The 27,803-nt window shown below is 54.4% G+C and overlaps 1 long non-coding RNA gene across 1 annotated transcript; it reads right to left on the reverse strand.

The window, feature by feature from the left end:
• Positions 1-10,722: 10,722 nt before the first annotated feature.
• LOC129052693 (uncharacterized) lies at positions 10,723-11,669 on the reverse strand. The gene is made up of 2 exons (XR_008517810.1): positions 11,538-11,669; positions 10,723-10,883 (listed from the first exon to the last, which is right to left on the reverse strand). It is a non-coding gene; the product is annotated as an uncharacterized LOC129052693 (long non-coding RNA).
• Positions 11,670-27,803: the final 16,134 nt, after the last annotated feature.

Genomic DNA, 27,803 nt, shown 5'->3' on the forward strand with positions numbered 1-27,803 from the left:
AGGAGAATTGCTTGAACCCGGCAGGCGGAGGTTGCAGTGAGCCGAGATCGTGCCACCGCACTTCGGCCTGGGCGAGTGAGACTCCGTCTCAAAAAAAAAAAAAAGAAAAGAAAAAGAAAACTGCCCTGGTGGCCACTGATGGAGAAATGGAGGGACAGAGGCCAGGGAGGGAGACTCTCGCTGGGGTGTGGAGGGCTTCGGGGCAACAGTGCAGCCCAAACAGGGTAGGCCTTGGCCAGAGGTGGACAGAGCCGGATGTTGAGGGTGGGGTGGGTACAGCGAGAGGCAGCCACACTGGCTGCTTCCACTGGGCCAGGCCTGGTGGATGGTGTCATCCTCCGTCACATTCCTGGATCTCAAGGACACCACTTCCCCAGGCTCAAACAGCTGAGTCATGAGTGTCCTCCCTTGAGGGGATCCGGCCATTGGCTTGGGTAGTTTAGTTCTGATTTAACCCCAAAATAATGACTTAGTGGCTTTCCTAACTGCAGCCAGCTTTTCAGGGCCTCCAAGCTTTCAGGCCACCTCCCCTCCCAGATGCCCTTGAGCTGGACCTGAGAAGACCGGCCCAGAGGAAGGCGAGGAAGACTCCACAGGGGTGACAGGGGCCCAGATACCCCCTATCTGCATCAGGACCCATGTGAGCAGAGCTCACCCTGTTGTCGCCCTGGGCACCATGGCCATCTGCCAAGGTACAGATAGACGGTCCTTCCTAGTCCTCAGGCCTCAGGCCACCCACAGGGTAAACTTGGACCTTCTCCTGGGCCCCCACGGTGTCCCCAAACCCCCATACCAAGCCCTCAGCATGCTTGGAGCATGGTGGTGGGCTTTACCCCTCCAGCCCCTCTACCTGGGATGCCATGCACCTCTTCAGGGCCAGCGGAGTCCCCTCCTAGGGCCGCTGTCCCCAAGGCACCCAGGGATGTCACTCTCTCTCACCCCAGGCCACCCAGGAGAGTTGACATCAGTCACATGTCTGCCCCTCAGACTGGGAGACCCCTGGAGCAGGGACCCCATCCCCTGCCTCTGTGAACCCCTAACTTTGGCCCATGGTGTGAACACCAACAGCCACAGCACTGAGACCTAGCCAGTGCCTCCCAGTTTCCTGGGCACCAGCTGTTCTTCGCAGCCTCTTCCATGCATGCTGGGAAGCAAGGCCTATCATGACCCTAGGCACAGAAGGACAAGAAACAGAGAGGTTGAGTAAGATGCCCGACGACACATAGCTGGAGTCAGCAGACGCTGGAGGGGTGCTGGGCGGCCTGGCTCCCAGCACGAGGCATCCTACCCGAGGACACTAGATGGGCAGCTAAAGGACCCTCGGCTGACCACGCAGGCCGGGCCTGGGCATGTCTGTGGCACGATCCCCTTGGGCCTTGTCACCTCTTCTCATCCCCTAGATTGCAGGACAGCAAGGTGGTCACACCCAGATTGCCTGAGTGTGCATTCTTTCCTTCCACGTCGGAGCACTTGGTCGGAATCCTGCCCACACAGGACGCACCTCACGAGGTGCTCACTCACCAGTCTCCCAGAGCAGAGGGGGCTGGGGAGAGGGGACACAAGATGGCACTGGGAGTGACAGCAAGACTGACTGTCTTGCGGGGCCCTCAGGCGCTGGCCTCCAAGGCCAGGTCCCCCAGGAAAAGCCTAGACGGAGGGGAGCAGGAAACCCGGTCCCAGCCCAGGGCGCCCACTCCCTGCCGGCCAGGCCAAGCCTCCCGCCTCTGGCCTCCTGGGTGCCACTTACTCATCCGTCAGACCAGTGTGATGGGGTCATTCGCTGCCCTTCCCAGGCGGGGGAGGCTCCATGAGATGTGGGTGGATGTGGGTTCGGTGGGCTGCGAGGACCTCCAGCCTCCCACCTGCCTGCCTTCATTGATTTCCAGGGATTCAGGACCTCAGACGCTGGGCCAGTGACAGGCCCCTGGGATTCTGGTCGCAGTCCAATGGGTCTCTGGCCACCCTGGGCCTGGCCAAGTCCTTCCTGTATCTGGATCTATTTCTCCATCACCAAAAGTTGGCACTTTAGTTTAGTGGCTGACAGCCCTTCTGATTCTAACAGGAAGTGGCTCTGCGGGGTTCCGTCACGCAAACACTGTGCTGGGGGTCCAGGAAAGGGCTCTAGGAGTCGGACGGTTGGTGGGGGAGGATGGAGTCTGGCTGCAGAGCCCAAACATGTTTTGCGGGGGCCCGGCGGGTGAAGGGTGTCACAGCGATGGAGGTGCAAGGTGATAGATGAGAGAGGCAGTCCCAGCACAGGAACCCACGCAGGCAGCACCGGCACGGCATGGCTCTCCCGCCCTCCGTTTGCGGGGCAGCCTCCCATCCTCCATTCTGATGGTGACATTGAAAATGAAACGCCAGGACCCCAGCACCTGCATGGTGTGGCCCTCCCATCCTCCATTCTTTTTTCTTTTCTTTTTTTTTTTTTTTTTTTTGTGACAGAGTCTTGCCCTGTCACACAGGTTGGAGTGCAGTGGTGTGATCTCAGCTCACTGCAACCTCTGCCTCCCGAGTTCAAGCGATTCTTCTGCCTCATTCTCCCAAGTAGCTGGGATTACAGGCACCTGCCACCATGTTTGGCTAACTTTTGTGTTTTTAGGAGAGACGGGGTTTCACCATGTTGGCCAGGCTGGCCTCGAACTCCTGACCTCAGGTGATCCACCCGCCTCGGCCTCCCAAAATGCTGGGATTACAGGTGTGAGCCACCACACCCAGCCCCCATCCTCACTTCTGATGGTGACATTGGAAATGCCAGGACCCCAGCGGTTCAGGTGGCCAACCCAGCTTCCAATCCACCCGTGTAGCCCCGTGTGCTATGCCTTGGGCAGGTTGCCAGGGCTCTGAGCCTCTCCCTCCTTGTGTGAAAGCCCCTCTCCTGGATCTGGGCAGAGGGCGTGCACGGCCTCTGGAAGTGGCCTGGCAGGCATGGGGGCTCAGTGAGCACAGGGTCTGAGCTTGCAGGTGAAGCCCGAGGCGGTGGTACGGCTCCACCTGGCTGCCCTGGGGACCCAAGGTGCGGGCACGGGCACTGGCCCTCTGCCCCAGGAGAACGGCTGGGGGCCTTGACATCTTGGCACCTCCCCCGCTCCCTCAGCCCTGTCCCCTGCACCTAGGGCCCTGCAGGAGCATCCCAAACTGGCACCTTATTCCCATGCACTGGGCCCTTCTCTTCAGTTTCCCTCAGTTAGGAAGCCAGGTCCCATCTTTCTTTCTTTTTTTTTTGAGACAGTCCAGCTCTGTCGGCCAGGCTGGAGTGCAGTGGCACGATCTCAGCTCACTGCAACCTCTGTCTCCCGGGCTCAAGCAATTCTCCTGCCTCAGCCTCCTGAGTAGCTGGGATTACAGGTGTGTGCCACCACTCCCAGCTAAGTTTTGTATTTTTAGTAGAGACAGGGTTTCACCATGTTGGCCAGGCTGGTCTAGAACTCCTGACCTCAGGTAATCCGCCCGCCTCGGCCTCCCAAAGTGCTGGGATTACAGGCGTGAGCCACTGTGCCCGGCCCCAGGTCCCATTTTAGTGACCACCCTCCAAACCCCAAAGAATAATAAGCCTCGCCCTTCCCCACCCACTCCTCCCCTCCTAGAGCCTGAAGCCCCAGGTGGCTGTTGACTGGAGGGGAGGGGAGCACTTTCCACTGGAATGTCTGACTTCAAACCTCACCGGCCCCAGCTTCCTGCAGGCTCTGCCCCCTGAAACTGACAACCCAGCTATGAAGTGGCAGTCGTGATCATCCCTCTCTTGTGTGTGGGAGGGGTGAAGATTCAATGAAATATCACAAGTGACACTCTCACCCAGGGCTCCCAGAGAGGATGGCCCCAGCCCTACAACACCCATCGCCCCGGGGGAGCGCATGACTTTCAGGGTGTTGGTGACCCTGGGGGTGCCCTGGCTCTGGACTGGGCCACCATGTGTCACTGCAGCCACCAGGGGGCAGCAGAGGGGAGCCGTTCCGCTCTCAGGAGCTGGAGCCTGTGCTTCCTGCAAGGAGCGGGGACAAGAAGGCCCCCGGGGTCACTCGAGGCCAGCAGAGGAGTCCGGACTCCGATCCCAGCTCCACTGCTGCCTCCCGCACGCCTGGAGCCAGCCCAGCCTTCATCTGTGCACGCAGGGTGTGCTGCACCCGACCGGGCATCTCCAACTCGGAGATTCAGCTGCAGCCCTGGCCGTCAGACCCACGGGCCCTGGAGTCCAGGAGGCCCTCTCGCCCGCCTCCTGTCTGCAGATGGGGGAATTGAGGCCCAGCCAGGGCAGGGGACTTGCCGACATTTCGCAACAAATTCGAGTCAGAAACAGGCCCAGCTGGGCCTGCTGGCGCGGAGGCCCGCTCAGGACACTGCTGGCCAACGCAGGGCACAGCACGGTCCCAGTCACACCCACAGCAGGGTCCTGCCAGCCTGCTCCGCTCTCCCCTGGGGGAAGTGACCCCCCTCCACCTCCCAGAGCCCACGTGAGTCCGCAGGAGGCCCCCCTGGGCCCGGCGCCAGGTGCCGAGTGGCTGCCTCCAACTCGGGGGCTGCTATGCAAGGATGTTTCCGGTTCTCCGGGTCCTTCCTTTCACCTGGGAGGTCCGGGGCTGCCGGGCCATGCTGGTTCCTGTGGCCCTAGGGCCCGCCCAGCGCAGGGCCTGGCAGGGAGAGGGGGAAACGTGGGTGAGGGAAGTGAGTCACCCCTTGGGACACTTCCCTGCTCAGTTCTTGCCTCTCAGCAGCTTCTGTGAGGCAGGTCACACCTGCAGGGGAGCCTGGCAGCGCTAGGAGAGGCAAGGGGTGGGGGTGCCGCCTTTTCATGGGGCCAAGGGAGGCCCTGAGAGGGACACCGGGTGGACAGCCCCAGGAGCCTCCTTGCTTGGCCACCTGGCATCTCCCCCCTGGTCCCAGCATAGGAGGGCCGGTGGCCCGAGTGCTCTGCTCTGTGCCCGGAAAAGACTCATGTTCCAGGAAAAAGCCGCTTGGCAGGTCGGAGCAAGTTCATGGTGCTGTTCCCAGACCCGATGCGATGCGTGTGGAGGGAGGCCTGCCCTTGCCCCCAGGGCTGCAGGGCGAGAACAGACGTTGATTCCTGCTATGACCCCAGGCACGGCCTCGGTTTCTCCACGTGCGCCTGGGGGCGGCGTGTTCTCAGGGCAGGGGCCTCTAAGGATCAGAGTGAGGCTGCAGGCCCAGGCTGAGGCCTGCACCACCTCGGCCGGGAGATGAGTAAACGTCTGGGTCCCCCTGGCCACTCCAGAGTGAGGCCGCCAAGCATCCAGCCTGAAGTCCGGCTCCCATTCTCAGCCTGCCAGGCCCTTGTGCGGTGGCGTCAGGCAGGCAGGGCAGGGAGGCCACGGCAGCCATCTTCCCGGGGAGCTGGGGCCTGGCCAGCAGCGCTTCCCAGTGGCCTCCTCCTGTGCTCCGAGCTGCATTACCTCATCGGGAAGCCATTCCAGAAAGGAGCTGCAGAGCCCCTGGGAGTGGGAGTGGGGAGAGCTGCGTCAGCGCCCTCCTGGCAGCCTCGGTGCCAGACGAGGGCAGGCGTCACGCCTCCGGGTGTCTGCCTGCCGAGCGACTGCTGGGAGAGCAGCTGGCTTTTGTCCGCGTTTCGGGGTGACCGGGCTGGGCTGCAGCAGGCAGGTGGCGTGGCACGGCCCGTGGCCGGCCAGCTACCAGGTGGGCAGAGGATCTATTTCAAGAGCCGGAACCAAATGGTCAGGCATGAGGGGAAGCCAGGTGCAAACTCAGTGGCAGAGACCAAGCCCTGACCCCGCAGTCCCAGGCCCCAGTTTCCCCTCAGGCCAGCCCTCCTCACCCCAGCACCTGTCCTCTGCTTCCTATAGCCACAAAGAGCACCAGACACGAGTGAGCAGGTGACTACACTCCCTGCTGCCCGCTGGTGTAAGCCAGAGGCCCTGCCACCCACAGCTGGCCTCCAGAGGCCTTTCTGGACCACAGGGTCAGGGCTGAGAGGGGTGGGAGCGGCAGGGGCAGCTGAGGTGCTGGAGAGGGAGGACAAGCTTCCTGCCTGTGGAGGAGACAAGGGCTGCTCCCAACCCTGCTCCTAGCCTTCCTGCCCAGTTTGGATTCCAGAAACACCTCTTGGTGCCTCAGTTTTCTCATCTGGTGTGTGTGTGTGTGTGTGTGTGTGTTGTAGATAGGGTCTTTCTCTGTCACCCAGGCTGGAGTGCTGTGGTGCGATCATAGCTCACTGCAACCTCTACCTCCTGGGCTCAAGCAATCCTCCCGCCTCAGTCTCTCGAGTAGCTGGGACCACAGGTGCACACCACCATGCCTGGCTAATTTTTGTTTGTTGGTTCATTTTTGTAGCTACAGGGTCTCCCTATGTTGCCCAGACTGGTCTCAAACTCAGCTCAAGCGATCTGCCTGCCTCAGCTTCCCAAAGTGCTGGGATTATAGGCGTGAGCCACCGCGCCCAGCCTGGCTTTCTCATCCGTAAAATGGGTTGACAATGCCCACCCAGATAATGGTTGAAAGGACTCGTGAAGCCACATAGGAGGCACAGGCAGACAGGCACTTGTGAGGGTCCATGAGTGAGCCTCAGTGCCAGCTCCCCCAGGCCAGCTTCCAGTCTTCACACTGTCTGGGCCAGAGGAGTCTTCCTAAAACAGAGGACTGTGTGGAGCACTTCTCCACAGAGAAGCCTCTTGCCTCAAGTCAGTGACACTGTCCTCCAGCCCCACCTGACTGTACATGTGCCCAAGCTCATCATACTTGTCCGTCAGGAAAACTCCTACTCACCCCGCAAAACTCCATGTGAGATGCCCACTCTCCCATCTAAAATGCCTCACAGGATTGCTCTAAGAACCAAAGAAGAATATACACGTGTGAATACATGGGCATGGTTGCCAAGTGAGGGTCATCACACTCATGACTGTCCCCGTTACTTATTAGAGCAACCATAACCAAGAATGCAGCGGTGGGCAGAAAGTGTTACTGGGGATAGGAATTAGCAGGAAGTTTCTCTGGCTTGGAACTTAAGCCCAACTTTGGCAGATGGTAGAATTTTCAGAGAGGAAAGGAGGAAATTGGAGGCTAGTGTGGCAGTGTTAAATATGGCTGCAAAGTCCTTGGTCCTTCTCTCATTGAAGCATGGGCCCTATGGCCTCTCCTCTTGAATCCAGGTGGGCTTGTGACTACTTCAGCCAAGACAATGGGGCAGAAGTGTTGCTGGGTAACTTCCAAGGCTCACTCATAAAAGGCCATATGGCTTGTAACTTGGAGTCCTAAGTTGCCATCTAAGAAGGAAGTTCAACAACCCAAGACCTCCATGCTGTGAGGAAGCCCAAGCTCCATGAGGAGTCACATGGGGGTGCGCTGGTTGACAGTTCCAGCCTTCTAGCCAGCCCAGCCCAGGCACCAGCCATGCGAATGCAGAAGCCATCTTGGAAGTAGATCCGCCAGCAGCAGGTGTCCCGGCCCGCAGCCATTTGAGTTGTCTCGGGTGGGCCACTGAACCACACAGAGTAGAATGGAGTTGTACCTACTGTGCCCTTTCAGGACAGAATTCCTGAGCATAATAAAGTGGCTGTAGTTTTAGTCACTGTTTTGGGGCTGTTTGTTATGCAGCACTAATTAACTAGAACAGGCGAGAAGATCAGAACTTCCTGGTGCTTAAAGCCAGCCACACAGCCCCTCAAAGCAAGATTGTCTTAACCTGGAAGTCAGTCCCAAGAACAGGTTCTCCCCAGTGCTCTCGGCATTCCCCAGCCCAGCCTGGCCCATAAGCAGTGCTTGGGGAATGCGGGGTTGCTGGAGCACTCCCAAGCCACTCCCAACACCTGGAAGGAGACTCCCCTCCTCGGGATTTCCAGGGGCCTTTGCAGCTTGGATGACTGTGGACCCAGAAGCTCTGGGGAGTTATCCAGGTTCTATGTGGCATGAGTATCCCTCTGTGCCTCAGTTTCCCTACCCATGGAATAGGGCACGAAACTCATCATCTCTCTGATCCCTCTCGGCTCCTACCCCACCTTCCTGGAGGCCTTGTTCATTCTCATGTGTGTCTCCCCCACATCCTCTTACCCACGTGACTCTGCCTGCCATGAAAGCGGGAGTCATGACTGCAGTCTCACGGTTGAATGTTCTGCACCTGGCAGCCAGCCTAGGCCGGAGGATGGATGCCACACCACTGGTGTTTTCTGAATGAATCAACGAGTCAGTCAATAAATGGAGTGAATGAATGAACAAAAGAAAGAACTCTTTCTATACTCACTCGATCCGTTAATATCCCCTACCATACAATAAGGATTCCCTTACAGCAGCCCTAGGAGTCTACCCTTGCATGCCTCACATGACAGGGAACTCACCACCTTTCAAGATAGCCTATTTCCTATTGGGGCAACTCTGGTCAGAGAGTATTTCCCTGAACTGGCCTCATCCCTGGCCCCTCCCCAGGAGAGTGGCTGGGGGAAGGAGTGCCGGAGGGCAGAGGAAGGAGCCCTCAGTCCCCATGGTCCACAGAGCTTGCGTCTGGTGAGTGCTGAGAGCAGGTGGAGGGACTCCAGAGCTCCAGAAACCCCTTGGCTCTCTCTGTGCTGGGCCCTGCTGAAGTCCCAGGGTGGGCGGGGGCAAGGCAGTGAGTCCTGCTCTGCCCAGGGCCCAGCTGGGATAGGGCCAGCGCACCAGGAGGTCCACAGAGGCAGAGAAAGCAACCGGGCGGGAGCGGAGCTGGGGCAGGACAGGTGGTCTGTGCTGTTTCCATGGCTCCGGTGCCTCTGCCTGCCTCACTGGCCTGGGAAAAACAAGCCGGGCACTGAGCAAACAGCGCCTGTGACCGCCCCGGACAAAGGCTGGGCTGTTTAGGCAACCAGGCGGCCAAATGGGCCTCCCTGGCGGGACATTGGTTTAGACTAGGCCCGTCGGGGCTGAGTTGCCAGGCCCCACAGCCTGTCCCTTGGGTCTCTGGAGAACAAGCTGGGGCTGGCGGTGGGGACAGGGAGTGGAGGGGAGAGGCTGGGAGGGCCGGGGCAGGCACTACCCCAGTTCTGCCCTCTGGGCACGCAGTTCTCTTGCCCAGCCATTCAGGAGAATGAAGACAGCAGGATCTCAGTGGATAAAGGAATAGGGTTTCTCTGTCCCGCCACAGTGACTGGGGGTCAGCAGCAACATATCCCGTGGGACTTCCACCCTCCCAAGGGGCACCCCCAAAGAGTGACCAGTCCTGGGCCCACGTGTGAAGGGTATTTTTGCTGCTACTGTGGACAGATGCTGTCTTTGGCCCCAAGCCAGGCAAACCCAGAATGCCAGAGTGCAGTGCGGGAGGCGGTCCTCCCCCGGGGAGGGATGGGGCTGGGGACAAAAGCCCTCCACAGGGGCAACTTAGAGGCCTGCCCTCCCGGCTCAGGCTCCGGAGACAGAGCCCAGGGCCAGGCGGTGGCTGGCTCCACTAGCGGAGTGCCCTGGACTGGCCGAGGCCCTCCCTCCCGGGGCCACTCACATGAATCTTTGCTTCAGGGCCAGCTTCTGGGGAGACCTAGAGCACGACAGGAGCTCATAGAGAGGCCTCTGCAGGTGCGTGGGTTACAATGGCGTCTGCGGTCCTGGAACTCAGAGGCAGAGGAGGCGGGACCCTGTCATCCCAATCATTGTGATTCAGCAGCGTGGGAAGCCGAGGGGCACTGAGGCTAGAAGGACCCGGAGCTGAGGGACACTGGGCTGCCCTGCAGGGGAGAGGCTCTGATTTTAAGGAGAAAGGAGACAAGGATGGGGCCCAGGGCAAGGAGTGCCATCTACAGAGCAGCTCCCAGGCCTGCAGAAGCTCCCTTGTCTGTGTCACTGTGGGCTCCCTGGCAGTGGCATTCCCAGCACCCCTCCCCCTGCCACTTCCCCACTCAGGGCTGGACCACCGGCCTGCCTGCAGGGGAGCTTGTGGGGTCTCAGCCCAACAGCCTGGAGCCCATGGGCAGGCAGCAGCATGCTCTGCTGACCCGGCAGCCACATGGGCCCCCAGAAGCTGCCTCCGAGGCAAGCTCGCACCAGCGGGAAGCAGGGCTGCCCTGGAGCCAACACTGGGGACCAAAGGGAAGGACACAGGAGTAGGCAGGGGCAGCAATTGGACCCTGTGCGTACCCGACCCTATGCGAGCTCTGCAGCTCCAAGGGACCAGAGCTGGCCTGAGTTGGGCAGAATGGGCTGGACCTTATGCTCCGGATCAATGGGGCTGACCCACGGAAGCCAGGACCTTCGGGCCAACCCTGAAGGGACCACGGTTGAGGACTGTGTGCCCTGGAGGGAGTTCCGAGCTGGGGGGGTGTAGGGGCGGGGAACCCACAGGCAGGCACTGCCTCAGGGCCTCCCTCCTGTCCCATGGCCCCCAGGTGTCCTGCGGCCCCACACTCAGCCTCCTTCTGGGGGTCTGGGTGGCTGCACCTTCCATGGCGCCAGCCAGGCCTTGTGCCCATCTCCACCCCCTTGCCCTCACCTGCCCCAACCCACCACGCCTTGGCGGCCTCCTCTCCGGGCTTCCTGGCCTCCACCACGCTGCACCCACCTCCGCCCTCATCACCCAGGAGGCCTTCCCCGGCCTGGCCCGACTCAGGCTCCACAGTCTTTCACCAGCCTCCCGGCTGCTGGCAGTGAAATTCACAGGAGCTCCCTCTGGGGCAAGGGTGCCTCTGCCTCCTCCGTGGCAGCGTCCCCAGCCCTGCACGGGGCCCCCAGTGAACACATGTGCTGAATAAATGAATGAGTGCATGAGGGACGCATGAACACACGAATGAGAGAGTGGCATTGAGGGTCCGTGAACAGCTTTATTGCATTGAAGATGGTGAAGGATTTTCATCCTGGTCCAAGCATGGAGGCCTCTCTAGAAACCGTCCCTTCCAGCTGCATGAGGGGTGAACTCTGAGCTCAGAGGCCATGGGGCCAAGTGCAGAAAATGGCTTTGAACTCTGGGAGGAGGAAAGAAGCCACCCTCCAGGAAGCAGTAAGAACCGCTCTGGAACATTCCCAGGAAAGGTCGCTGGGGGGCAGACCTGAGAGGTTCCGCGGACTCCGCAGACCCAGATCCCCCGCAGGGCAGCCCCTGGTGAGTCAGGGCCTGAGTCAGCGCCCTCCGCGTTCCCAGAGGCCCCGCCAGGACCTGCAGCCCTGGGCGCCCCAACAGCCCGGCCCTGCTCAGCGCAGCTCTGGGTTGGAACTTGCACTTTCCAGTAACTCGGACCTCCCCCCGGCCGCCTTCCCAGGCGCCACCGGGCCCAGCAGATCGTCACCGTCCAGGTGCAGGGTGGGGGTGTGTGTAAGTCAGGCCTGGGACCCGGGCAAGTTGCTGCCGTGCCCTCTGGCTTCCCGGGGGACATCCTTCACCTTTGTGCGCCCAAACCCTCTGTGCTGCGGTTCCAACCCCCCTCCACATTCCCGCCTGCTCCTCCGGGCTTGCCCGTTCCCTCTGCCTTCCTGGGAACCTCCCTCTATCTCCGCATCTTCCGCCGCTCCCTTCCCTGCAGCAGCCAGCGGGCTCCGACTCTCGCTCTTCAGGGAAACCCGCCCTTGGCGCCACGCCCACCTCCACCCGCGGCCACCTTCCCTCACTCCCACCGCCAGACCTTTAAGACAGGATCTACCCCGGGCGGCCCCCAGCACAGGTCTCAGCCCCCTCCAGACTGGGGTTGTCGCCACCTTCCACTGAAATGGCGGCAGCCAGCTCCCTCCTGCCGCAGCCGGTGGCAGCCAGCTCCGGGCCTGGCTGGCCCCGCCCACCCTGTGTCTCGCGTGGCACCCACGGCGCTGTTCCTGTCCCGCCTGTCTTCTCGTGACCTCATCCGGCCCCAGACTCTCACGTGTTTACGCCTTCAGCCCTGCCCAGCCCTGGACCCCAAGTCCCCTCCAATATTTCTTTTTCCTTTCTTGTATTATTTATTTATTTATTTATTTATTTATTGAGAGAGTTTCGCTCTTGTCGCCCAGGCTGGAGTGCAGTGGCGCGATCTCGGCTCACTGCAACCTCCGTCTCCCCGATTCAAGCAATTCTCCTGCCTCAGCCTCCCAAGTAGCTGGGATTACAGGCGTGTGCCACCATGCCCGGCTAATGTTGTATTTTTAGTAGAGACGGGGTTTCAGCATGTTGGTCAAGCTGGTCTCTAACTCCTGATTCTCAAGTGAACCACCAGCCTCAGCCTCCCAAAGTGCTGGGATTACAGGCGTGAGCCACCGCGCCCGGCTATCCCCTCCAATATTTCTGAGGCCAGCTGCCCAGAGAGGAGGGCTGGGTGGAGAGGACCGGGCCAGCAGCAGCAGGCCTGGGCCAGGAGACAGGCACGCACCTCCGCGGTCTCTGGCGAGCTATGTCCACACAGCGGCAGGACCTCCACCCCCAGCCACCTGCAGCAGCCCCACATCTCCACCGGGTCACCTTGCTGAGATCAAGAATGCTTCCCCCAATGTCCCAACCCATGAGGGCTTCTTGGAGCTGAGCCAGGGCACCGGCCACTTCTGGAGGGGGGCTGCTTATGACTTCCGACCTCTGTCTCGCTAGTTGGCATGCGAAGACTGGACTCCTTCTGCAGGCCTCAGGGCAGAAGCAGATGTCAGCCCCCAGGGATGTCACTGCCAGAACCCCAGATGCCCCAAGCCATCCGGACTCCCCCGTGCAGTATCTCTGCTACAATAAAATGTACCCAGATCTGAGCCCTCTCACCTGGGCGACTGCCAATGTCCCCTGCGGCCCTATACCCCGCCCCCAGGAGCCCAGAGGATCTTTCTTTTTAAAGATATTCAGACCTCACAGATAAGTCTGCCCTGAACAGCCCCTCCCCAGTTCCCAGGCCCTATCCTGACAATGGCCACAACTTCAGAGCAGCTGAAACCTGCTGTGAGTGAAAAATGAGAAGCTGTTGTTTTAATTTTACTTTCTCTGATTACTAATGAGTTTATTTCTTCTCTGCATAAAAACTTCATTCGTGTTTAATTGGATTTTTGTCTTTTTGTTAATGTATAGGAGCTCCTTTTGTTCTTACATATATTATGAATTCAAATTCTTATAGATAAAGATTAATGTTTAGAGGCAAAATCATGGTTCTCATGCAAATACAAATTGAAGACACCTAAGATTTTATTTAACTCATTAGTAAGGGAACCAGTAGGGTTAAAACCAGTTCAAAGGAGAATTGGAAAGACAGATGTGTAGGCAACGAAGAAAGCTGAAACAGATTTGCTTATTGGTGCAAAGTGCTTAATATCATAGAGGGCAATAAAGTGTACTGTTTGGGATTATCTTTTCCATGGGACAGAATTCAATTCAATCTCTATGGAGCAAAATTCATTTGCATTCTATGGGCAGGATCATTGGCCTTATAATTGGTTTTCTATAAGTTAATTTCTCCCCTGACAGAGCTGTAAAATAGCTTAGTCCATAGCATAGCAGTTGAAGAAGGACCCCATCGAATCAGATCATTCCCAGCAGGGTCACTAGACAGATGCCACTTAGCACACCACTGAAAGGACACCTGCCGTAAGCCCATTTCCAAGTCTATGACATTTTTTTCCTCTATGTCACTTATCTTTTCACTTTGTTGTCTTTTGTCCTGAAGTGAAGTTATCATTAATCAATGGTTTCATCTGTGATTTGTGTTTTCTGTATCTTGTTTAAGACATCTTTGCAACCCATATAGAAACACACTCAATTTTTTTGCAAGTTGACTTAAAGTATTGCTTTTCGGCCGGGTGCGATGGCTCATGCCTGTAATCCCAGCACGTTGGGAGGCCGAGGCGGGCGGAAAACTTGAGGTCAGGAATTTGAGACCAGCCTGGCCAACAAGGTGAAACCCTGTCTCTACTAAAAATACAAAAATTAGCCAGGCGTGGTGGTAGGTGCCTGTAATCCCAGCTACTCAGGAGGCTGAGGCAGGAGAATTGCTGGAACCCAGGAGGCAGAGGTTGCAGTGAGCTGAGATTGTGCCACTGCACTCCAGCCTGGCGACAGTGTGACTCCGTCTCGAAAAAGAAAAAGAAAAAAGTATTGCTTTTCTTATGTATTTGTTTGTTTTTTGCTTTTGTTTTTTTTGGAAATGACATCAACCAGGCTGGAGTGTAGTGGTATGATCTTGGCTCAGTACAACCTCTGCCTCCCGGGTTCCAGTGATTCCCCTGCCGCAGCCTCCTGAGTAGCTGGGATTACAGGTGCCTGCCACCATGCCCGACTACTTTTTGTATTTTTAGTAGAGACGGGGTTTCACCATGTTGGCAAGGGTGGTCTCTCAAACTCCTGACCTCAGGTGATCCGCCTTGGCTTCCCAAAGTGCTGGGATTACAGGCATGAGCCACCGCGCCCGGCCTAATTCCTGTATACATCTTATAATCTAGCAGGGCAGTTCTCGCCGTCTTGTTCTTCTTCTGCTTCCAAATAGTCCCAGCTACATTTCCATTCCCATATGAATTACAGAATCAGCTTGTCACAGAAATCCCATCTCTCTCTTTTTTTTTAAATATATTCCTTGAGAGGTTTAGTGTCAGGTTTCTTGTATGTTTTAGCATTACCATAAATGGGAGATTTAAGTTTTGCTACATCTTCTAACTTGCAATTGCTGGTAAATAGAACACTGCTTATGACTGATGAGGATCTGATGTCAATCTGATGAATTTTCTCTAGAACCAGTAGCTTTTATTTATTAGTAGATTTATGGATTTTTTTTTTTACCAGTAGCTTTAGATTTTTTTTCTCTCTTTCCTAGATGTTCTGAAATTCCACTATGAGGTACCTTCTAGTGGAATGTTGAGATTTTAATTTTTGTCCTTTCATTTGTCCTACTTGGCATTCACTGAGCACTTCCAATCTGAGGACTCATCTCTTCCTTCAGTTCTAGGGGATTCCTGTTTAATATATCACTAAATATTAATTGTCTTTCCTTCTCACTAATGTCTACTCTTGGGTCTCTGATTAGATAAATGAGGCAGCCTCTGGATTTGCACTCCCTCTTTTTAAAGAAGCTACTAGCTGTTGTGTCATATAATTCCCCTTTATTGGACAAGTCATTTTTTTTTCTTCCAAACCTTTCAAAATTTTTCCTTAGCCTTTGACTTTTAGAAATTTGACTGTGATTTGCCTAGGAGTGATTTTACTTGTGTTTACTCTGCTTGGGGTTTGTTGAGCTTTTTGGATCTGCAAATCAATGCTTTCCATTAATACTGAGAAGTTTTCAACCATTATTTCCTCAAATTTATTCTGCCCCTATGTCTCTCTCCTCTCCTTCTGGGACTCCAACTACATGTATTTGTGGTGCTTGGTACTGTCCAAGAGGACACTACCATTCTCTTCTTTTTTCTCCAATTCTTTTTTTTTTTTTTTTTTGAGACAGAGTCTCACTCTGTCACCCAGGATGAAGTGCAACGGCACAATCTCGGCTCACTGCAACCTCCATCTCCTGAGTTCAAGCAATTCTCCTGCCTCAGCCCCCCAAGTAGCTGGGATTACAGGCACCTGCCACCACATATGGCTAATTTTTGTATTTTTAGTAGAGACAGGGTTTCGCCATATTGGCCAGGCTGGTCTCGAACTTCTGACTTCAGGTGACCTACCCGCCTCGACCTCCCAAAGTGCTGGGATTACAGGCTTGGGCCACCATGCCCAGGCTTTTTACTCCAATTCTATTTCCCTCTTTTCTTTGAATTAAATATTTTCTGCTGATTTGTCTTCACATTTACTGATCCTTTGTTTTTCTGCCATCTCCAGAACTGGAGCCCATCTAATGAATTTTTAAAATTTCATTATTGTCCTTTTCAGCTCTGTAATTCTCACTAATGTTTCCATTTGTCTGTGCAAATTCTCTCTTCACTCATTGATATCATATTTTCCTTTAATTCCTTGAACATATTTTCCTATGAACCTATTTTTCTTTAATTCTTCAAACATATTTATAACAGATACTTTGAAGTCTGTAACTGCTAAATCTAAATTCTGAGCCCAGAGATTACAGCTGTTAGCTTCCTTTATGAAACACATTTTCCTGTTTCTTCATCTAGTAATTTTCAGTTGAAAACTGGGTATTGTAGCTAATATATCATAGCAGCTTTGGAATCAGGGAAAACCATCCAGGGCCAGAGCACTCCAGGAATGACAGGTGTGGCAGGGTAGACAACTGAACCATCCCAGAGTTCATCAGAGCTTTCACACTGCCACTTTCCCCATCCAGACAGTTTCCCTCACTATTCTCCCCAAATTTGTCTCATTGTGCTAGACTTGGCTTAAGAATCACCCCCTTAGGGAAGTCTTCCCAATGACCCTGACCAGGTTAGGACCCCTTGTCAAACACATTTATAAGTACTTTCTACAACTGCATCAATTATGAACTTGTTTGTATAGTTTCTTCTTTAATGTCTATCCTGCACTACACTGGAAAGGAAATGAGAGCTAGGACAGACTGTATGTTGTTACCACAGGCCTGAGGCACAGAGGAGCTCAATAAATATTTGTTTAATGAATTAATGTGGCCCACTTTGTCTTGAGGACATTTTCAGAATTTGCTGTCTCACCAGCAAACATAAGAATGTTCATTCCCTGAACACTTACTGGTACTTATAATTTTTTATAAGCATTTTTAATGATCTTTTTATAAGCTTTCCCAATCTAATAGCTTAAAATTTTATCTTAGTCTAATTTGGATCCTTTGAAATTGAACATTTTTCACAGTTATATTGGCAATTTGAAGTTTCTGTTCTGTAAATTTCCTTCCCATATCCTTTGCAAATATTTTGTCTTGTTTACTTACAAAGAGACTTTTGTATGTTACTGATATGGTCTGGTTCTGTATCCCCACCCAAATGTCATCTTGAATTGTAATCCGAACTGTTATACCCATGTGGTGGGGGAGGAATCTCGTGGGAGGTGATTGGATCATGGGGGTGGTTCCCCCGTGCTGTTCTCATGATACTGAGTGAGTTCTCACGAGATCTGATGGTTTTATAAAGGGCTCTTTTCCCTTCGCTCTGCAGTTCTCTCTCCTGCTGCCTTGTGAAGGAGGCACCTGCTTCCCCTTTGCCTTCTGTCATGATTGTAAGTTTCCTGAGGCCTCCCCAGCCATGTGGAACTTGAGTCAATTAAACTTCTTCTCTTTATAAATTACCTAGTCTTGGGCCGGGCACAGTGGCTCACACCTATAATCCCAGCACTTTGGGAGGCCGAGGCTTGTGGATCACTTGAGTTCAGGAGTTTGAGACCAGCCTGGCCAACATGGCTACTAAAAAATGCATCTCTACTAAAAAATGCAAAAATTAGCTGGGCATGATGGCACGTGCCTGTAATCCCAGCTACTCGGGAGACTGAGGCAGGAGAATCGCTTGAACCTGGGAGGCAGAGTTTGCAGTGAGCCGAGATCGTGCCACTGTATTCCTGCCTGGGCAAAAAGTGACTCCATCTCAAATAAATAAATAGATAAATAAAATAAATTACATAGTTTTGGGTATTTCTTTATAGCAGTGTGAAAATGGACTAATACAGTTATGTTAGAAGGGTTTTGTCCAGCACATAGTTTTTCCCAGTTTGTTGTTTGCCTTTTCACTCTGTTTATACTGTTGCCTCCCGCACGTGGAAACAAAACCGTATATATATTCTCCATTATTTTCTTTGTGGCCTTGATGTGAGTCTCACTGCTTAGGAAGATATTTCACAACCTCAAAATTAGGTAAATATTTATGTATACTTTATCCTACTGTATTTATGGTTTCATTTTTTTACCTTAAGATTCTTTTTTTTTTTTTTTATTATCTTAAGATTCTTAACCCATCTCAAATTTATTTTGGTACAAGAAGAGAGACATGGATCTAATTTCATTTCATCTTTCTCATTGGTTGCCTGTTGCTCCATCCATTCCTTATTTAAGAAAAAAATGTGTACCCAAACAAGCTGGGCACAGCGGCATATGCCCGTACTCCCAACCACTTAGGAAGCCGAGGTGGGAGGATCACTTGAGCCCAGAAATTCAAGACCAGCCTTGGCAATCCCATCTCTAAAACATATCCCATACCTTTACCTCTTTCTAGATTTTCTATTCTGTCTGTTGTTCTACTTATTCCAGTGACAGCCCCATAAGTTTTTTGAAAATGTTTGCTTTATAATTCATTTGACTATCTGATATTAAATCCCATTAGAAATTATTTATTTAGCTAATATTTATTGAGTCCTTATTTCGATCCCAACACTGTTTAGGTGCTGCGGGTACAGCAGTGAACAATGCAGACAAGAATTCTGTTTTTGTGGAACTTACATTCTGTTCAGACACCTATTGCTCATTCCTTCAAAATCTGGTGAACAGTGAGTGGCAAGTACTCTTCAATGCCAAAGGGTGGGAGACCAACCCTGCATGTGGTACTGTGCCCCCCATACTAAGAATACAAAGGTCCAGGAACCAAGGGAAAGGCTTAGGTCCAGGAGGTGAGATTGACTTCTCTCACAAGTCTCACATCCTTTGACTTTGTTAAGTTCAATGTTCCGGTTCCCACAGGGGGATTCTTCCACCAGGCAACAACCTAGAATCAACTGATCTTGAGGCCTCAATGACCTCTTGATTATTTTGGCTTCTTCATGCCAGCGGACCAACAGGGAAAGAAAGGAGTCACCATCCTGGCAGAACCATTGACCCTGACCTCAAGAGAAGCTCGGCTTCGGGGCAAGGAGGAATCAATCTCAGAACCAGATAATTCACTGCAGCGCCTCTTGGCACTTCCAAGGTGGTCATAGCAGGGACCCGGCAATGGCAGCAACCACAGCCAGCAAGAGCAAATGCAGATGAGGGCTCAGACCCCCCAAAGAGGAAGGCGAGGGCCCTGCAACCGCCACACAACCTAGGCCCGTGGAAGTGTTCATCTGGAATTGTGGTGGAGGATTGAGATGAGGTTATTGATCACGACCTCAGACCAGCTGCAGTAGTGGAGACTATAGCTTGTTCCACTAATAATCGTGTTTTAAGAACTTACAGATCTTGCTGCTGGCCGCCACCTTGAAGGGAACTCTGTGGCAGACTAGACGTCATCAAAGACTCACATGCAGATGTGAGGGAGGCAAGGGGTGGACTACACCAGACCCCTCTTGTGCTCCACTTCAAGGTCCTCTCAACCCCAACTCCAGCCATTCCCACCACAGCCGGTCTTACAATGGCTTCATCCAGCTTTGGATGGGTGCCAGCAGCCAGACAGTGCCTTGCCTTGGGCCCATGCTGGAGATCTCTTGCTTCCTGTCCAGGTGCTTCTCTGAATATGTGACTTAGGGCTCCTGGTGGAGCCCTCTGCAGTCACACTCATGCAACCTGGGAATGCTGGAAAGTTAATGTCTACAGAACCACCTTGACCGGTGGCAAGTTGAGCTGATGGAGAAATGCTCTCTTTCATCTCACAGGTGGTCAGTTCTGAGATGTATTTCATGAGATCCCCCAGAAACCCCCGTCAGGAGCAGGTATGAGCCTCCTGCAGCCGTGACTGACTCAATGAAACGTCCTCGTATTGGTTTTCCCAGGAATCTCATTTCCAGCTGAAATGTCTGCAGGCAAGTCTTTGTCTCAAGCCTTGCTTCCAAGGAAACCAGACTATGGTACGCGCCATTGTGGAAAGACAGAGTACAAAAAATGAACTCACAAATTTAAATAAGTATAATAAGTGTTATGGAGAAATAATACAGGGTGATGTGATAGGAGTATAACTCTGAATCTGTGCCATCTAATATGGTAGCCACTAGCCATGTGTTACTATTTAAATATAAATGCAGGCCGGGTGCAGGGCGGTGGCTCACACCTGTAATCCCAACAGTTTGGGAGGCCAAGGCAGGTGAATCATTTGAGGTCAGGAGTTCAAGACCAGCCTGGCCAACATGGTGAAACCCCATCTCTACTAAAAATACAAAAATTAGCTGGGTGGTGGTGGCGTGCACCTGTAATCCCAGCCACTTGGGAGGTTGAGGCAGGAGAATCACTTGAGCCTGAGAGGCGGAGGTTGCGATGAGCCAAGATTGCACCACTGCACTCCGGTCTGGGTGACAGAGTGAGACCCTGTCTCAAAAATAAATAAATATAAATGCAAATTAATTAAAATTAAATGAAATTTAAAATTCAGCTCCTGGGTCACACGAGCCACATTTCAAGTATTCGATAGTCCCATGCATCTGGTAGCTGTCTCACTAGAAAGTCCAGTTATGGAATATTTCAAGCATCACAGAAATGTCTGTTGGACAGTACTGCTCTGATTTGGCCAATGCCTGCTGCTTTGTACTAGATTGTAAGCACAGAATAACAGAGTCGATATCTGTGTAATTTTACTTTCTGTCTCTAGAAAGTAGCACAGAGACCAGCACAGAAGCAGACAGTAATCGAGTTTACAGAAATAAGGCAGGAAGGGAGAGAGAAAGACAGGAGAGATGAAGAAGGAGGAAAAGAAAGGAGGAAGGGAAGGAAGGAGGGAAAGGAAGGGAAGGGAAGGGAAGAAAGGAAGGAAGAAAAGGAGGGAGAGAGGGAGGGAATAAGGGAGAAAGGAAGTTCCCAGCCCATCCACATGGAGCAGTTTGCAGTTTGGGGCCTCAGCCCTGGCGAACAGAAGTACAGAGCACAGGTCAAAACAGCCTGGGTGTGGAGGGAGGGAGAGTCCAGGATGCTAGCGTTTACTAAGCACTTACTGTGTGCCCGGCACCGTCCTAATTCCCTGCAGTTTCCACATTACACCCTACGATTGTTATCCGATTTCACGGAGAAGGAAACTGAGGCCGGAGAGGTGAAACAGCTTGTCTAGGCACACGGGACCATGAGCAGTGAGCCAGGGTCAAGCCAGGCAGGCGGCTCCAGGGCTGGTTCCTTCCCCTCGCACCACTGAGGTCAAAGGTGGGAGGATGCCGTGAAAGAGAGGCCGAGTGTCCACACTCCCTTCCTTCTCTCCTGGGCCCGGAAACCTCTAAGACTTTGCCAATACCCTCTGGTCAGCTCCCACCAGCCCTGGCAGCTGCCCACTGAGCCAGCCCCTCTGCCCAAGGCCCCGCCCTGGGGCGATGGCAGCCAAGGGGGCAGGTCACACGGCTGCCAGCTGGAGCCCAGGCGGCCAATCCACACAGGAGCCCTGTCCGTGATGTCAGCACCACCAAAGCATCCTCATTAACCACTCCCTGGGTGACACAGCCCAGCTTTTCTGCATGGGATGGGTGGGGGACTCACCGAGACCCAGGTGTTCACAAGAAGCCAGGATGGAAAGTATGACTCGCTCCTTCCCAAACATGGGATGGCTTTTCCATTGCTAATATCCGAGGAATCCGGTGAAGTAGTGGAAAGACCGAGAAGGCGGGAGACTGGTTCTCACCCTGGCTCATCCTGGCTTTAGACCCGAACCCCAGAGCCTCAGTCTCCCCTTCTGTCCACCAGAAACCACAGCCCTGTCCAGCTCTGACTCTCCAAGGTGCCCAGGTGTCAGTGAGGCTGACACCACAGCAGTCACCTCGGGGCTGCGCCTTTTAAGCTTTTGTTTGTTTTCCAAACATGTCTTTGGGAGTGAAGATCCATCAATCATGACATAAATTTCATTTCAGAAATTATATTTTACTAGTAGGGGTACAAAGGACTCAAGAATTCAGAACTGGATCTCCCTCCCAGACACCCTCAGGATGTCCCTCCCAGCCTTGACTCTGGAACAGCCAGACTTCCAGCAAAATGAGGACCTGGAAGCTGTGCTGTGGCCGCCAGTACTGACTGTGCATCAGGCTTGCTTTCTCCTCACCCACCCTGGGAGATTGGTACTGTTGTTATTTCCATTTTACAGCGATTCTACCTCCCTGCCAGAATTAGACCAACCCTTCACCATCACTTCCTCTCGGAAGCCATCCCTGACTCCCAAGTCTGAGCCAATCCCTTCCCAGGTCCTCCAGACCCTGGAGTGCACTATCCAGCGTGTCCTGCCACATCAAGGCTTCCTCTCCCCTCCTGGTTTTGCCCAATCTGAGAGCAGCAGCCCCGGCATGTAGGGCCCAGCTGCCACTCAGCCAGCCCCTGATAGGTGCCCCCTATATTCCTCCTGCCCTGATGTTAGGGGGCCATGGTGAGGACCCGATGCCATGCAGTTCACAGGCCTCCAGCTTTTGGGGCCGGAATCAAACTGCCCATCGCTTGTGCAACCAGCTTCTCCTTAAAGGCGCTCAAATCTTGGGACTGAGAAATTAGTGGCCTCCCAACCTGCAACTCCTCAGGAGTTCAAGGCAGGCTTTTTTTTCTTTTTTTTAAACTCAACTCACCCTCTTCCCCCATCTCATTTTCCCACCCTGACATTTCCTTTAGCTGGACCAACCGCTGTATTTTATTTTAATGTTGGTGTTTCTAGTCCTGCTGGCTACCCATGAGGCAGAATGTCTATAAATGCAAAGAAAGAGGACAATTTGCCCAAGGAAAGGATTTCTTTAAAGTGAATTCTGAGTGTCCTTCCTCTTTCAGAATGTTCCTTCTCCCTAAGTGCTCCCTCCTCTGGAATGCTCCCTCTCCCTGGAGTGTTTCCTCTCTCTGCAGTGCTCCCTCTCCCTGAGGGTGCCCTCTCCCTGCAGTACACCCTGCACCCTCTTGCTCCCTCTTCCTGGAGTGTTCTCTCTCTCTCTGAGTGCTCCTGCTCCCTGAGTGTTCCCTCTCCCTGGAGTGCTCCCTCTCCCTGGAGTGTTCTCTCTCTGAGTGCTCCTGCTCCCTGAGTGCTCCCTCTCCCTGGAGTGTTCTCTTTGAGTGCTCCTGCTCCCTGAGTGCTCCCTCTCCCTGGAGTGTTCTCTCTCTCTGAGTGCTCCCGCTCCCTGGAGTGCTCTCTCTCCCTGTATTGCTCCCTCTCCCTGAGGGTGCCCTCTCCCTGCAGTGCACCCTGCACCTTCTTGCTCCCTCTCCCTGGAGTGCTCTCTCTCTTTGAGTGCTCCTGCTCCCTGAGTGCTCTCTCTCTCTGAGTGCTCCTGCTTCCTGAGTGCTCCCTCTCCCTGGAGTGCTCCCTCTCCCTGGAGTGTTCTCTCTCTCTGAGTGCTCCTGCTCCCTGGGTGCTCCCTCTCCCTGGAGTGCTCCCTCTCTCTACAGTGCACCCTGCACCCTCTTGCTCCCTCTCCCTGGAGTGTTCTCTCTCTCTGAGTGCTCCCGCTCCCTGAGTGCTCCCTCTCCCTGGAGTGCTCTCTCTCTCTCTCTCTCTCTCTGAGTGCTCCTGCTCCCTGAGTGCACCCTCTCCCTGCAGTGCTCCTTCTGCCTGGAATGCTCCCTCTGCCTGCAACTTTCTGCCCAAAGTGCTCTGCACTCTCTTCTGATGAGAAGCTGCTCATACTCCTGTAGGCTCAGCTCAGGCGACCGCCTCCCAGGAAGGCTTCCTGGACTCCTCCATCGCCTCCTCTCTTCTCCCATGCATCATGCCCACCCCCTCATGCTTCCTTTCTCACCACATTCACCATCTGTTTCCTTATCTTCCCTCCCCACCTCTCCTGCCTCTAGCCAGGCTCTGAGCTCCCAAATGGCAGACCAGGGTCTCATGCCTTTGGGGAGGCAGGGGTCTGTCCCAGTGCCTAGCCCAAAGGAGGCCTCCATGAGTTGGCTGCTGAAAGCCAATAATCCCGTGCACCCTGGCTGGGAAGGATCCAGCCCTGTACACCATCCCCATTCTTGAAAGAGTGATCTTATTCATGTATATCTGGAGAAGCTGGAAGGATGCTTAGAGAGCGTCTCTACAACCTCCTCTTTTAGCTCTGGTGAAACTGAGGCCCAGACAGGGAGCATCTTGCCCAAGATCACCTTCTCTGAACCTCTTCCTCCTGTCCTGAGCCCTTGCCATGACAGAGCTGAGCTCCCCAGCACCTTGGCAGAAATGAACCTGTCTGTGTGCATGCTCCCCACCCACACAGGTTTGTGTGTGCGCAGGGACCCTCACAGCCACTGCCTCTGCAAGATGGGCAGGCAGTGCTCACAGACCCCTAATCAGGTGAGGATACCGAGTCTCTGGAGGACAAGTGATGGGTCGCCAGTCAGCTGCGGGGCGGGGACATCAGACTCTGGGTTGTGGCTCTGTCGCCTATCACAAACGTGCCCAATCCAAATTTACAGAAGTTGCTGGAATCACCTGGTCAGGCACATGTACATAAAAATCAGCTGCAGCTGCCTACCTGGCACGTGTGCTTTTTCTGTCTTGTCTGTTTAAACCATGTCTAAGCAGGTGCGGACGGGTGCCGAAGGACCCACATGTGGGCCTGGCGCCTTTCTGGGCTCAGTTTAGCACATTGTAGTTTAGCAGCTCTTGGTGAGGTCCCTGTCCTTTCTCTTTGCACATCCACTTACGGCCCCGGAAGACCCTGTTGACAAGCTGTTGTCCCTGTGACCGGGAAACCCAGTGGCAGAGACTGTGGCACAGCCCAGGAGAACAGTACCATACAGTTTTTAAAAGGTATTGGTAAGAGGTTGATGACAAATGTTATTTTCCAGGAAAAAGTCAAGACGCTGAATTGAAAGTTCACCCTGGGCTGTGAGGAAGAATTTGCCCCAAGGGGAGAGAGGAGGCGAGGGAGTCCCTCTCCACGCAGCAGAGCTCTCCCTGGGTTGGGACGGTCATTGGGGGCAGCCTTTATTTCCTTACTGATCATTTACAGGATCTTTAAAAATCAACCTAATAAAAGAAAAATAAGAAGGGCAGGAAGGAGGGAGAAGCAGTCACCTCCAAGGGTCTAAGATCTTTTGGACCTGGTCGCAAAGGGACGCTCTCCAGGAGGGTCGCCAGGCCCGCAGGGTCCGGGACTAGGCCCAGGGTCCAGCTAAGCCCTGGCCAACACGGGGACACATGCACACACCGGGACACACCCGCACGCAGCCGCACACGCACGCGCCCGTGGGCCGCGCCGGGGGCCCACATTGGCATTCTGCGCCGTTCCCAGCCCGCGGCGCCGCGTGGGGACAGTGGCGCATTGTTCCCCGGACACGCCGGGCGGCGCAGCGCCCTCGGGGCTTGGCGCGGCCCCGCCGCGATTTGCATGCGCTCCAGTCACAAAGGTTGAAGGTCAGGAGCGCCGGGAGGGGCTATTCTTCGCCCCGGCGGCGGGAATTCCTCGCCGCCCGCGCCCGGGACGCCCCTGCGCGTGAATGGCCGAGCGCCGCCACCGTCTGAGGCGCTTTGTGTCTCGGCCTGGCCAGCTGGGCCCGCGAGGGACGTGCCAGCTCGGCCGGCGGCGCCCCCGCGCCAGCGCCCCTCGCCCATGCTAATCAGCCTGGCAGCGCGTCTGGGCGGGCGGCCCGGCCCGGCCTGGGAGCCCCTCACGTTCCCTGCCGGGAGCCCCCCTCCTACCAGCGCCCCCCCCCACCAGGCCCCCTCCCCCAGCTTCCCCTGCTGCCAGGAGACCCCTCTTACTCTGCCAGGAGCTCCCCACGACCCTAGCTGCCAGGTGCCTCCACCTGATTCCACCTCCACTCTTCCTGCCAGAAGACCCCCTCTCCAGCTGCCGTGGGTGCCCTCTGCCCAGCCAGAAGGGCGGGTGCACCTTGCAGGAATGGCTGGCTGGGGAGCCTGGGGCCAAGGACCCTTCTGGGACTCTGACACGACTCTCTGTGGGGCCTGGGGCATCTTCTCTCAGCCTCAATTTCCCCTGAACAATGAGGCAGGTTGCCCTTCGTGATCTCCAGAGGCACTTTCAGAGCTGGGGTCTCCCAGCAGGTGCAGGGAAGGTAGTGGTAAAGATGGCATTCCCCCAGCTCCCGCCTGCTCTGCCATTATCCAGCCTGCTGGCCTGGGGACAGTCACCCTGAGCCTTGAGTCTGGGTCATCGTCTCCAGAGATGCCTTGAGGACTAACGGAGCTGAGCGTTCCACGTTGGGACCGGCCCTCAGAGTGTGCTGTCCTTATCATCCTTCCCACAGCGTAGCCCTGCTCAGGCAATACTATCATCCACCCGCTAGACTGGGAGCTTCGAGTGGACAGGGACTTCTGAATTCCCATAGCACAGTGGCACCCAGGACACACTGAATGACCTCACAGTTGGATAGGTGAATGCCCACCAGTGTGGGTCACTCTGCGCGATGGTGGAAGGGGACAGGCCGCCGCAGTTGGCATTTCCAGTACTTGGAAAGAGGCTAGAGCCTTCCTCGGGAGGTGGGAGCAGGCTTCTCCTGGGAGATCCCCACTGGGTGTCTGGGCTCCATTGTCCAACAGGAACGTCCCCACCCTCAAGCCTCTGGGGAAGTGAGGAAGTTGTCTTTCTGCAGAAAGCTGTGTGCAGGCACACAGTGTTTGGCCAGGATGCCCATCAGGAGGTCTAGAGGCTGGAACTGCAGACCTGGGGCCTCCGGCATGAGGCTGCCAAGGACCCACAACTTCCTGTAGCATCTTTCCTCCTGGCAGGTGTGAAGTCAGCGGCCCCACCTGATACCAGAGACAGCCCCCAGTGTTGGGGGCATCATGCTTGAGGGTGCATTTCCCCCAGAGCACCTGGGCCCCGTAGACAAGCAGACCCAGCCAGTCTCAGGCCCAAGAAAGACGGACCAGGTGAGGCGGTGAAATGGGCACCAGAGGAGAGAAGCCAGCCTCAGACAGACCCTCAGACAGCAGAAAATCTAGCCTGGGGGTTCGAGTCCTTTCCCCAGCCCTCTCCCATTTCCCTTCAAACCTTAAATATGAAGTAGACATAATTACATGTACCTCTTAGGGCCAGATGCAGTAGATCATGCCTGTAATACCAGCACTTTGGGAGACTGAGGTGGGCGGATCACTTGAGCTCAGGACTTCCAGACCAGCCTGGGCAACATTAGTGTGATACCTTGTCTCTACAAAATAATAATAATAATAATAATACTAAGGCCGGGTGCAGTGGCTCATGCCTGTAATCCCAGAACTTTGGGAGGCCAAGACGGGAAGATCACTTGCGGTCAGGATTTTGAGACCAGCCTGGCCAACGTGGTGAAACCCCATCTCTACTAAAAACACAAAATTAGCCCGGCATGATGGCACATGCCTCTAGTCCCAGCTACTGAGGAGGCTGAGGAGGGAGGATTGCTTGGGCCCAAGAGGTCAAGGCTTCAGTGAGCCGTTATCACACCACTGCACTCAGCCTGAACAAGACCCTGTCTCAAAATAAAGAATCACTTAGAAGCCTGGATGTTACCCTCCCTGCACTGTGTTGCTAGCATCAGTTTCCTATGCGTCCCTAACCCTGTCCCTGCTTAGCTGGCTGGATACCACCTCCAGCTGTTTTCCAGCCACCCCAGCTTTGTCCTGCACATGGTGCTCTCCTGCCCATGGAATGCCCTCTCAGCCTGCCACTTGCCAATGAGCTCATCCTGCAAGGTTTGGTTCAGATACCACCTCCTCCAGGAAGCTGCCCCTGATCCTTTCCTCCTCTCTTTTCCCACCTGCCTAGGTTTTTGATGCCATGATAAGGAATTTGGCTGCAGATCCTAGGGCAATAGGGAGCCACTGCAGGCTCTAAACAGAGAGCAGTGACCCAGCAACTCTCCCTGGTGGCCTCTGCAGGGAGCATGCAGACAGGGGTTCTCAGACATCCGGAATTCACAGGCTGGTCAAATTTCAAAGGAGTATTGCAGACCTACGGAAGATTGCCAACTTTCTATTTTTCCATGTTAGGGCCTTTAGAAAAATAATTACAATTTCCCTTTTTGAGAGAATATCTTTAAACCAAAGAAAAAAAAAAAAAAGTAAGAAGACAATCTCAGGGTAAAGGCCATTCCTTTGTGCTGGATAAACAGAGCCTTATGGAAAACTTGCCATGTGGTCCTCACATTTGATGGCTGGAAAACAGCTAGCAGTGGTATCCGGCCTAACAGCTGGAACCGTGATCAGGGCTGGGCCTCCATATGGGTGTGGCCTCCTCTCAGCATCCCTTCCTGCCCCAGACCACAGGTTTCCTGAACCCCCTAGAC

Source organism: Pongo abelii, chromosome 23, assembly GCF_028885655.2.
Source record: "Pongo abelii isolate AG06213 chromosome 23, NHGRI_mPonAbe1-v2.0_pri, whole genome shotgun sequence".
In the NCBI taxonomy this organism is placed as follows: Eukaryota; Metazoa; Chordata; class Mammalia; order Primates; family Hominidae; genus Pongo; species Pongo abelii.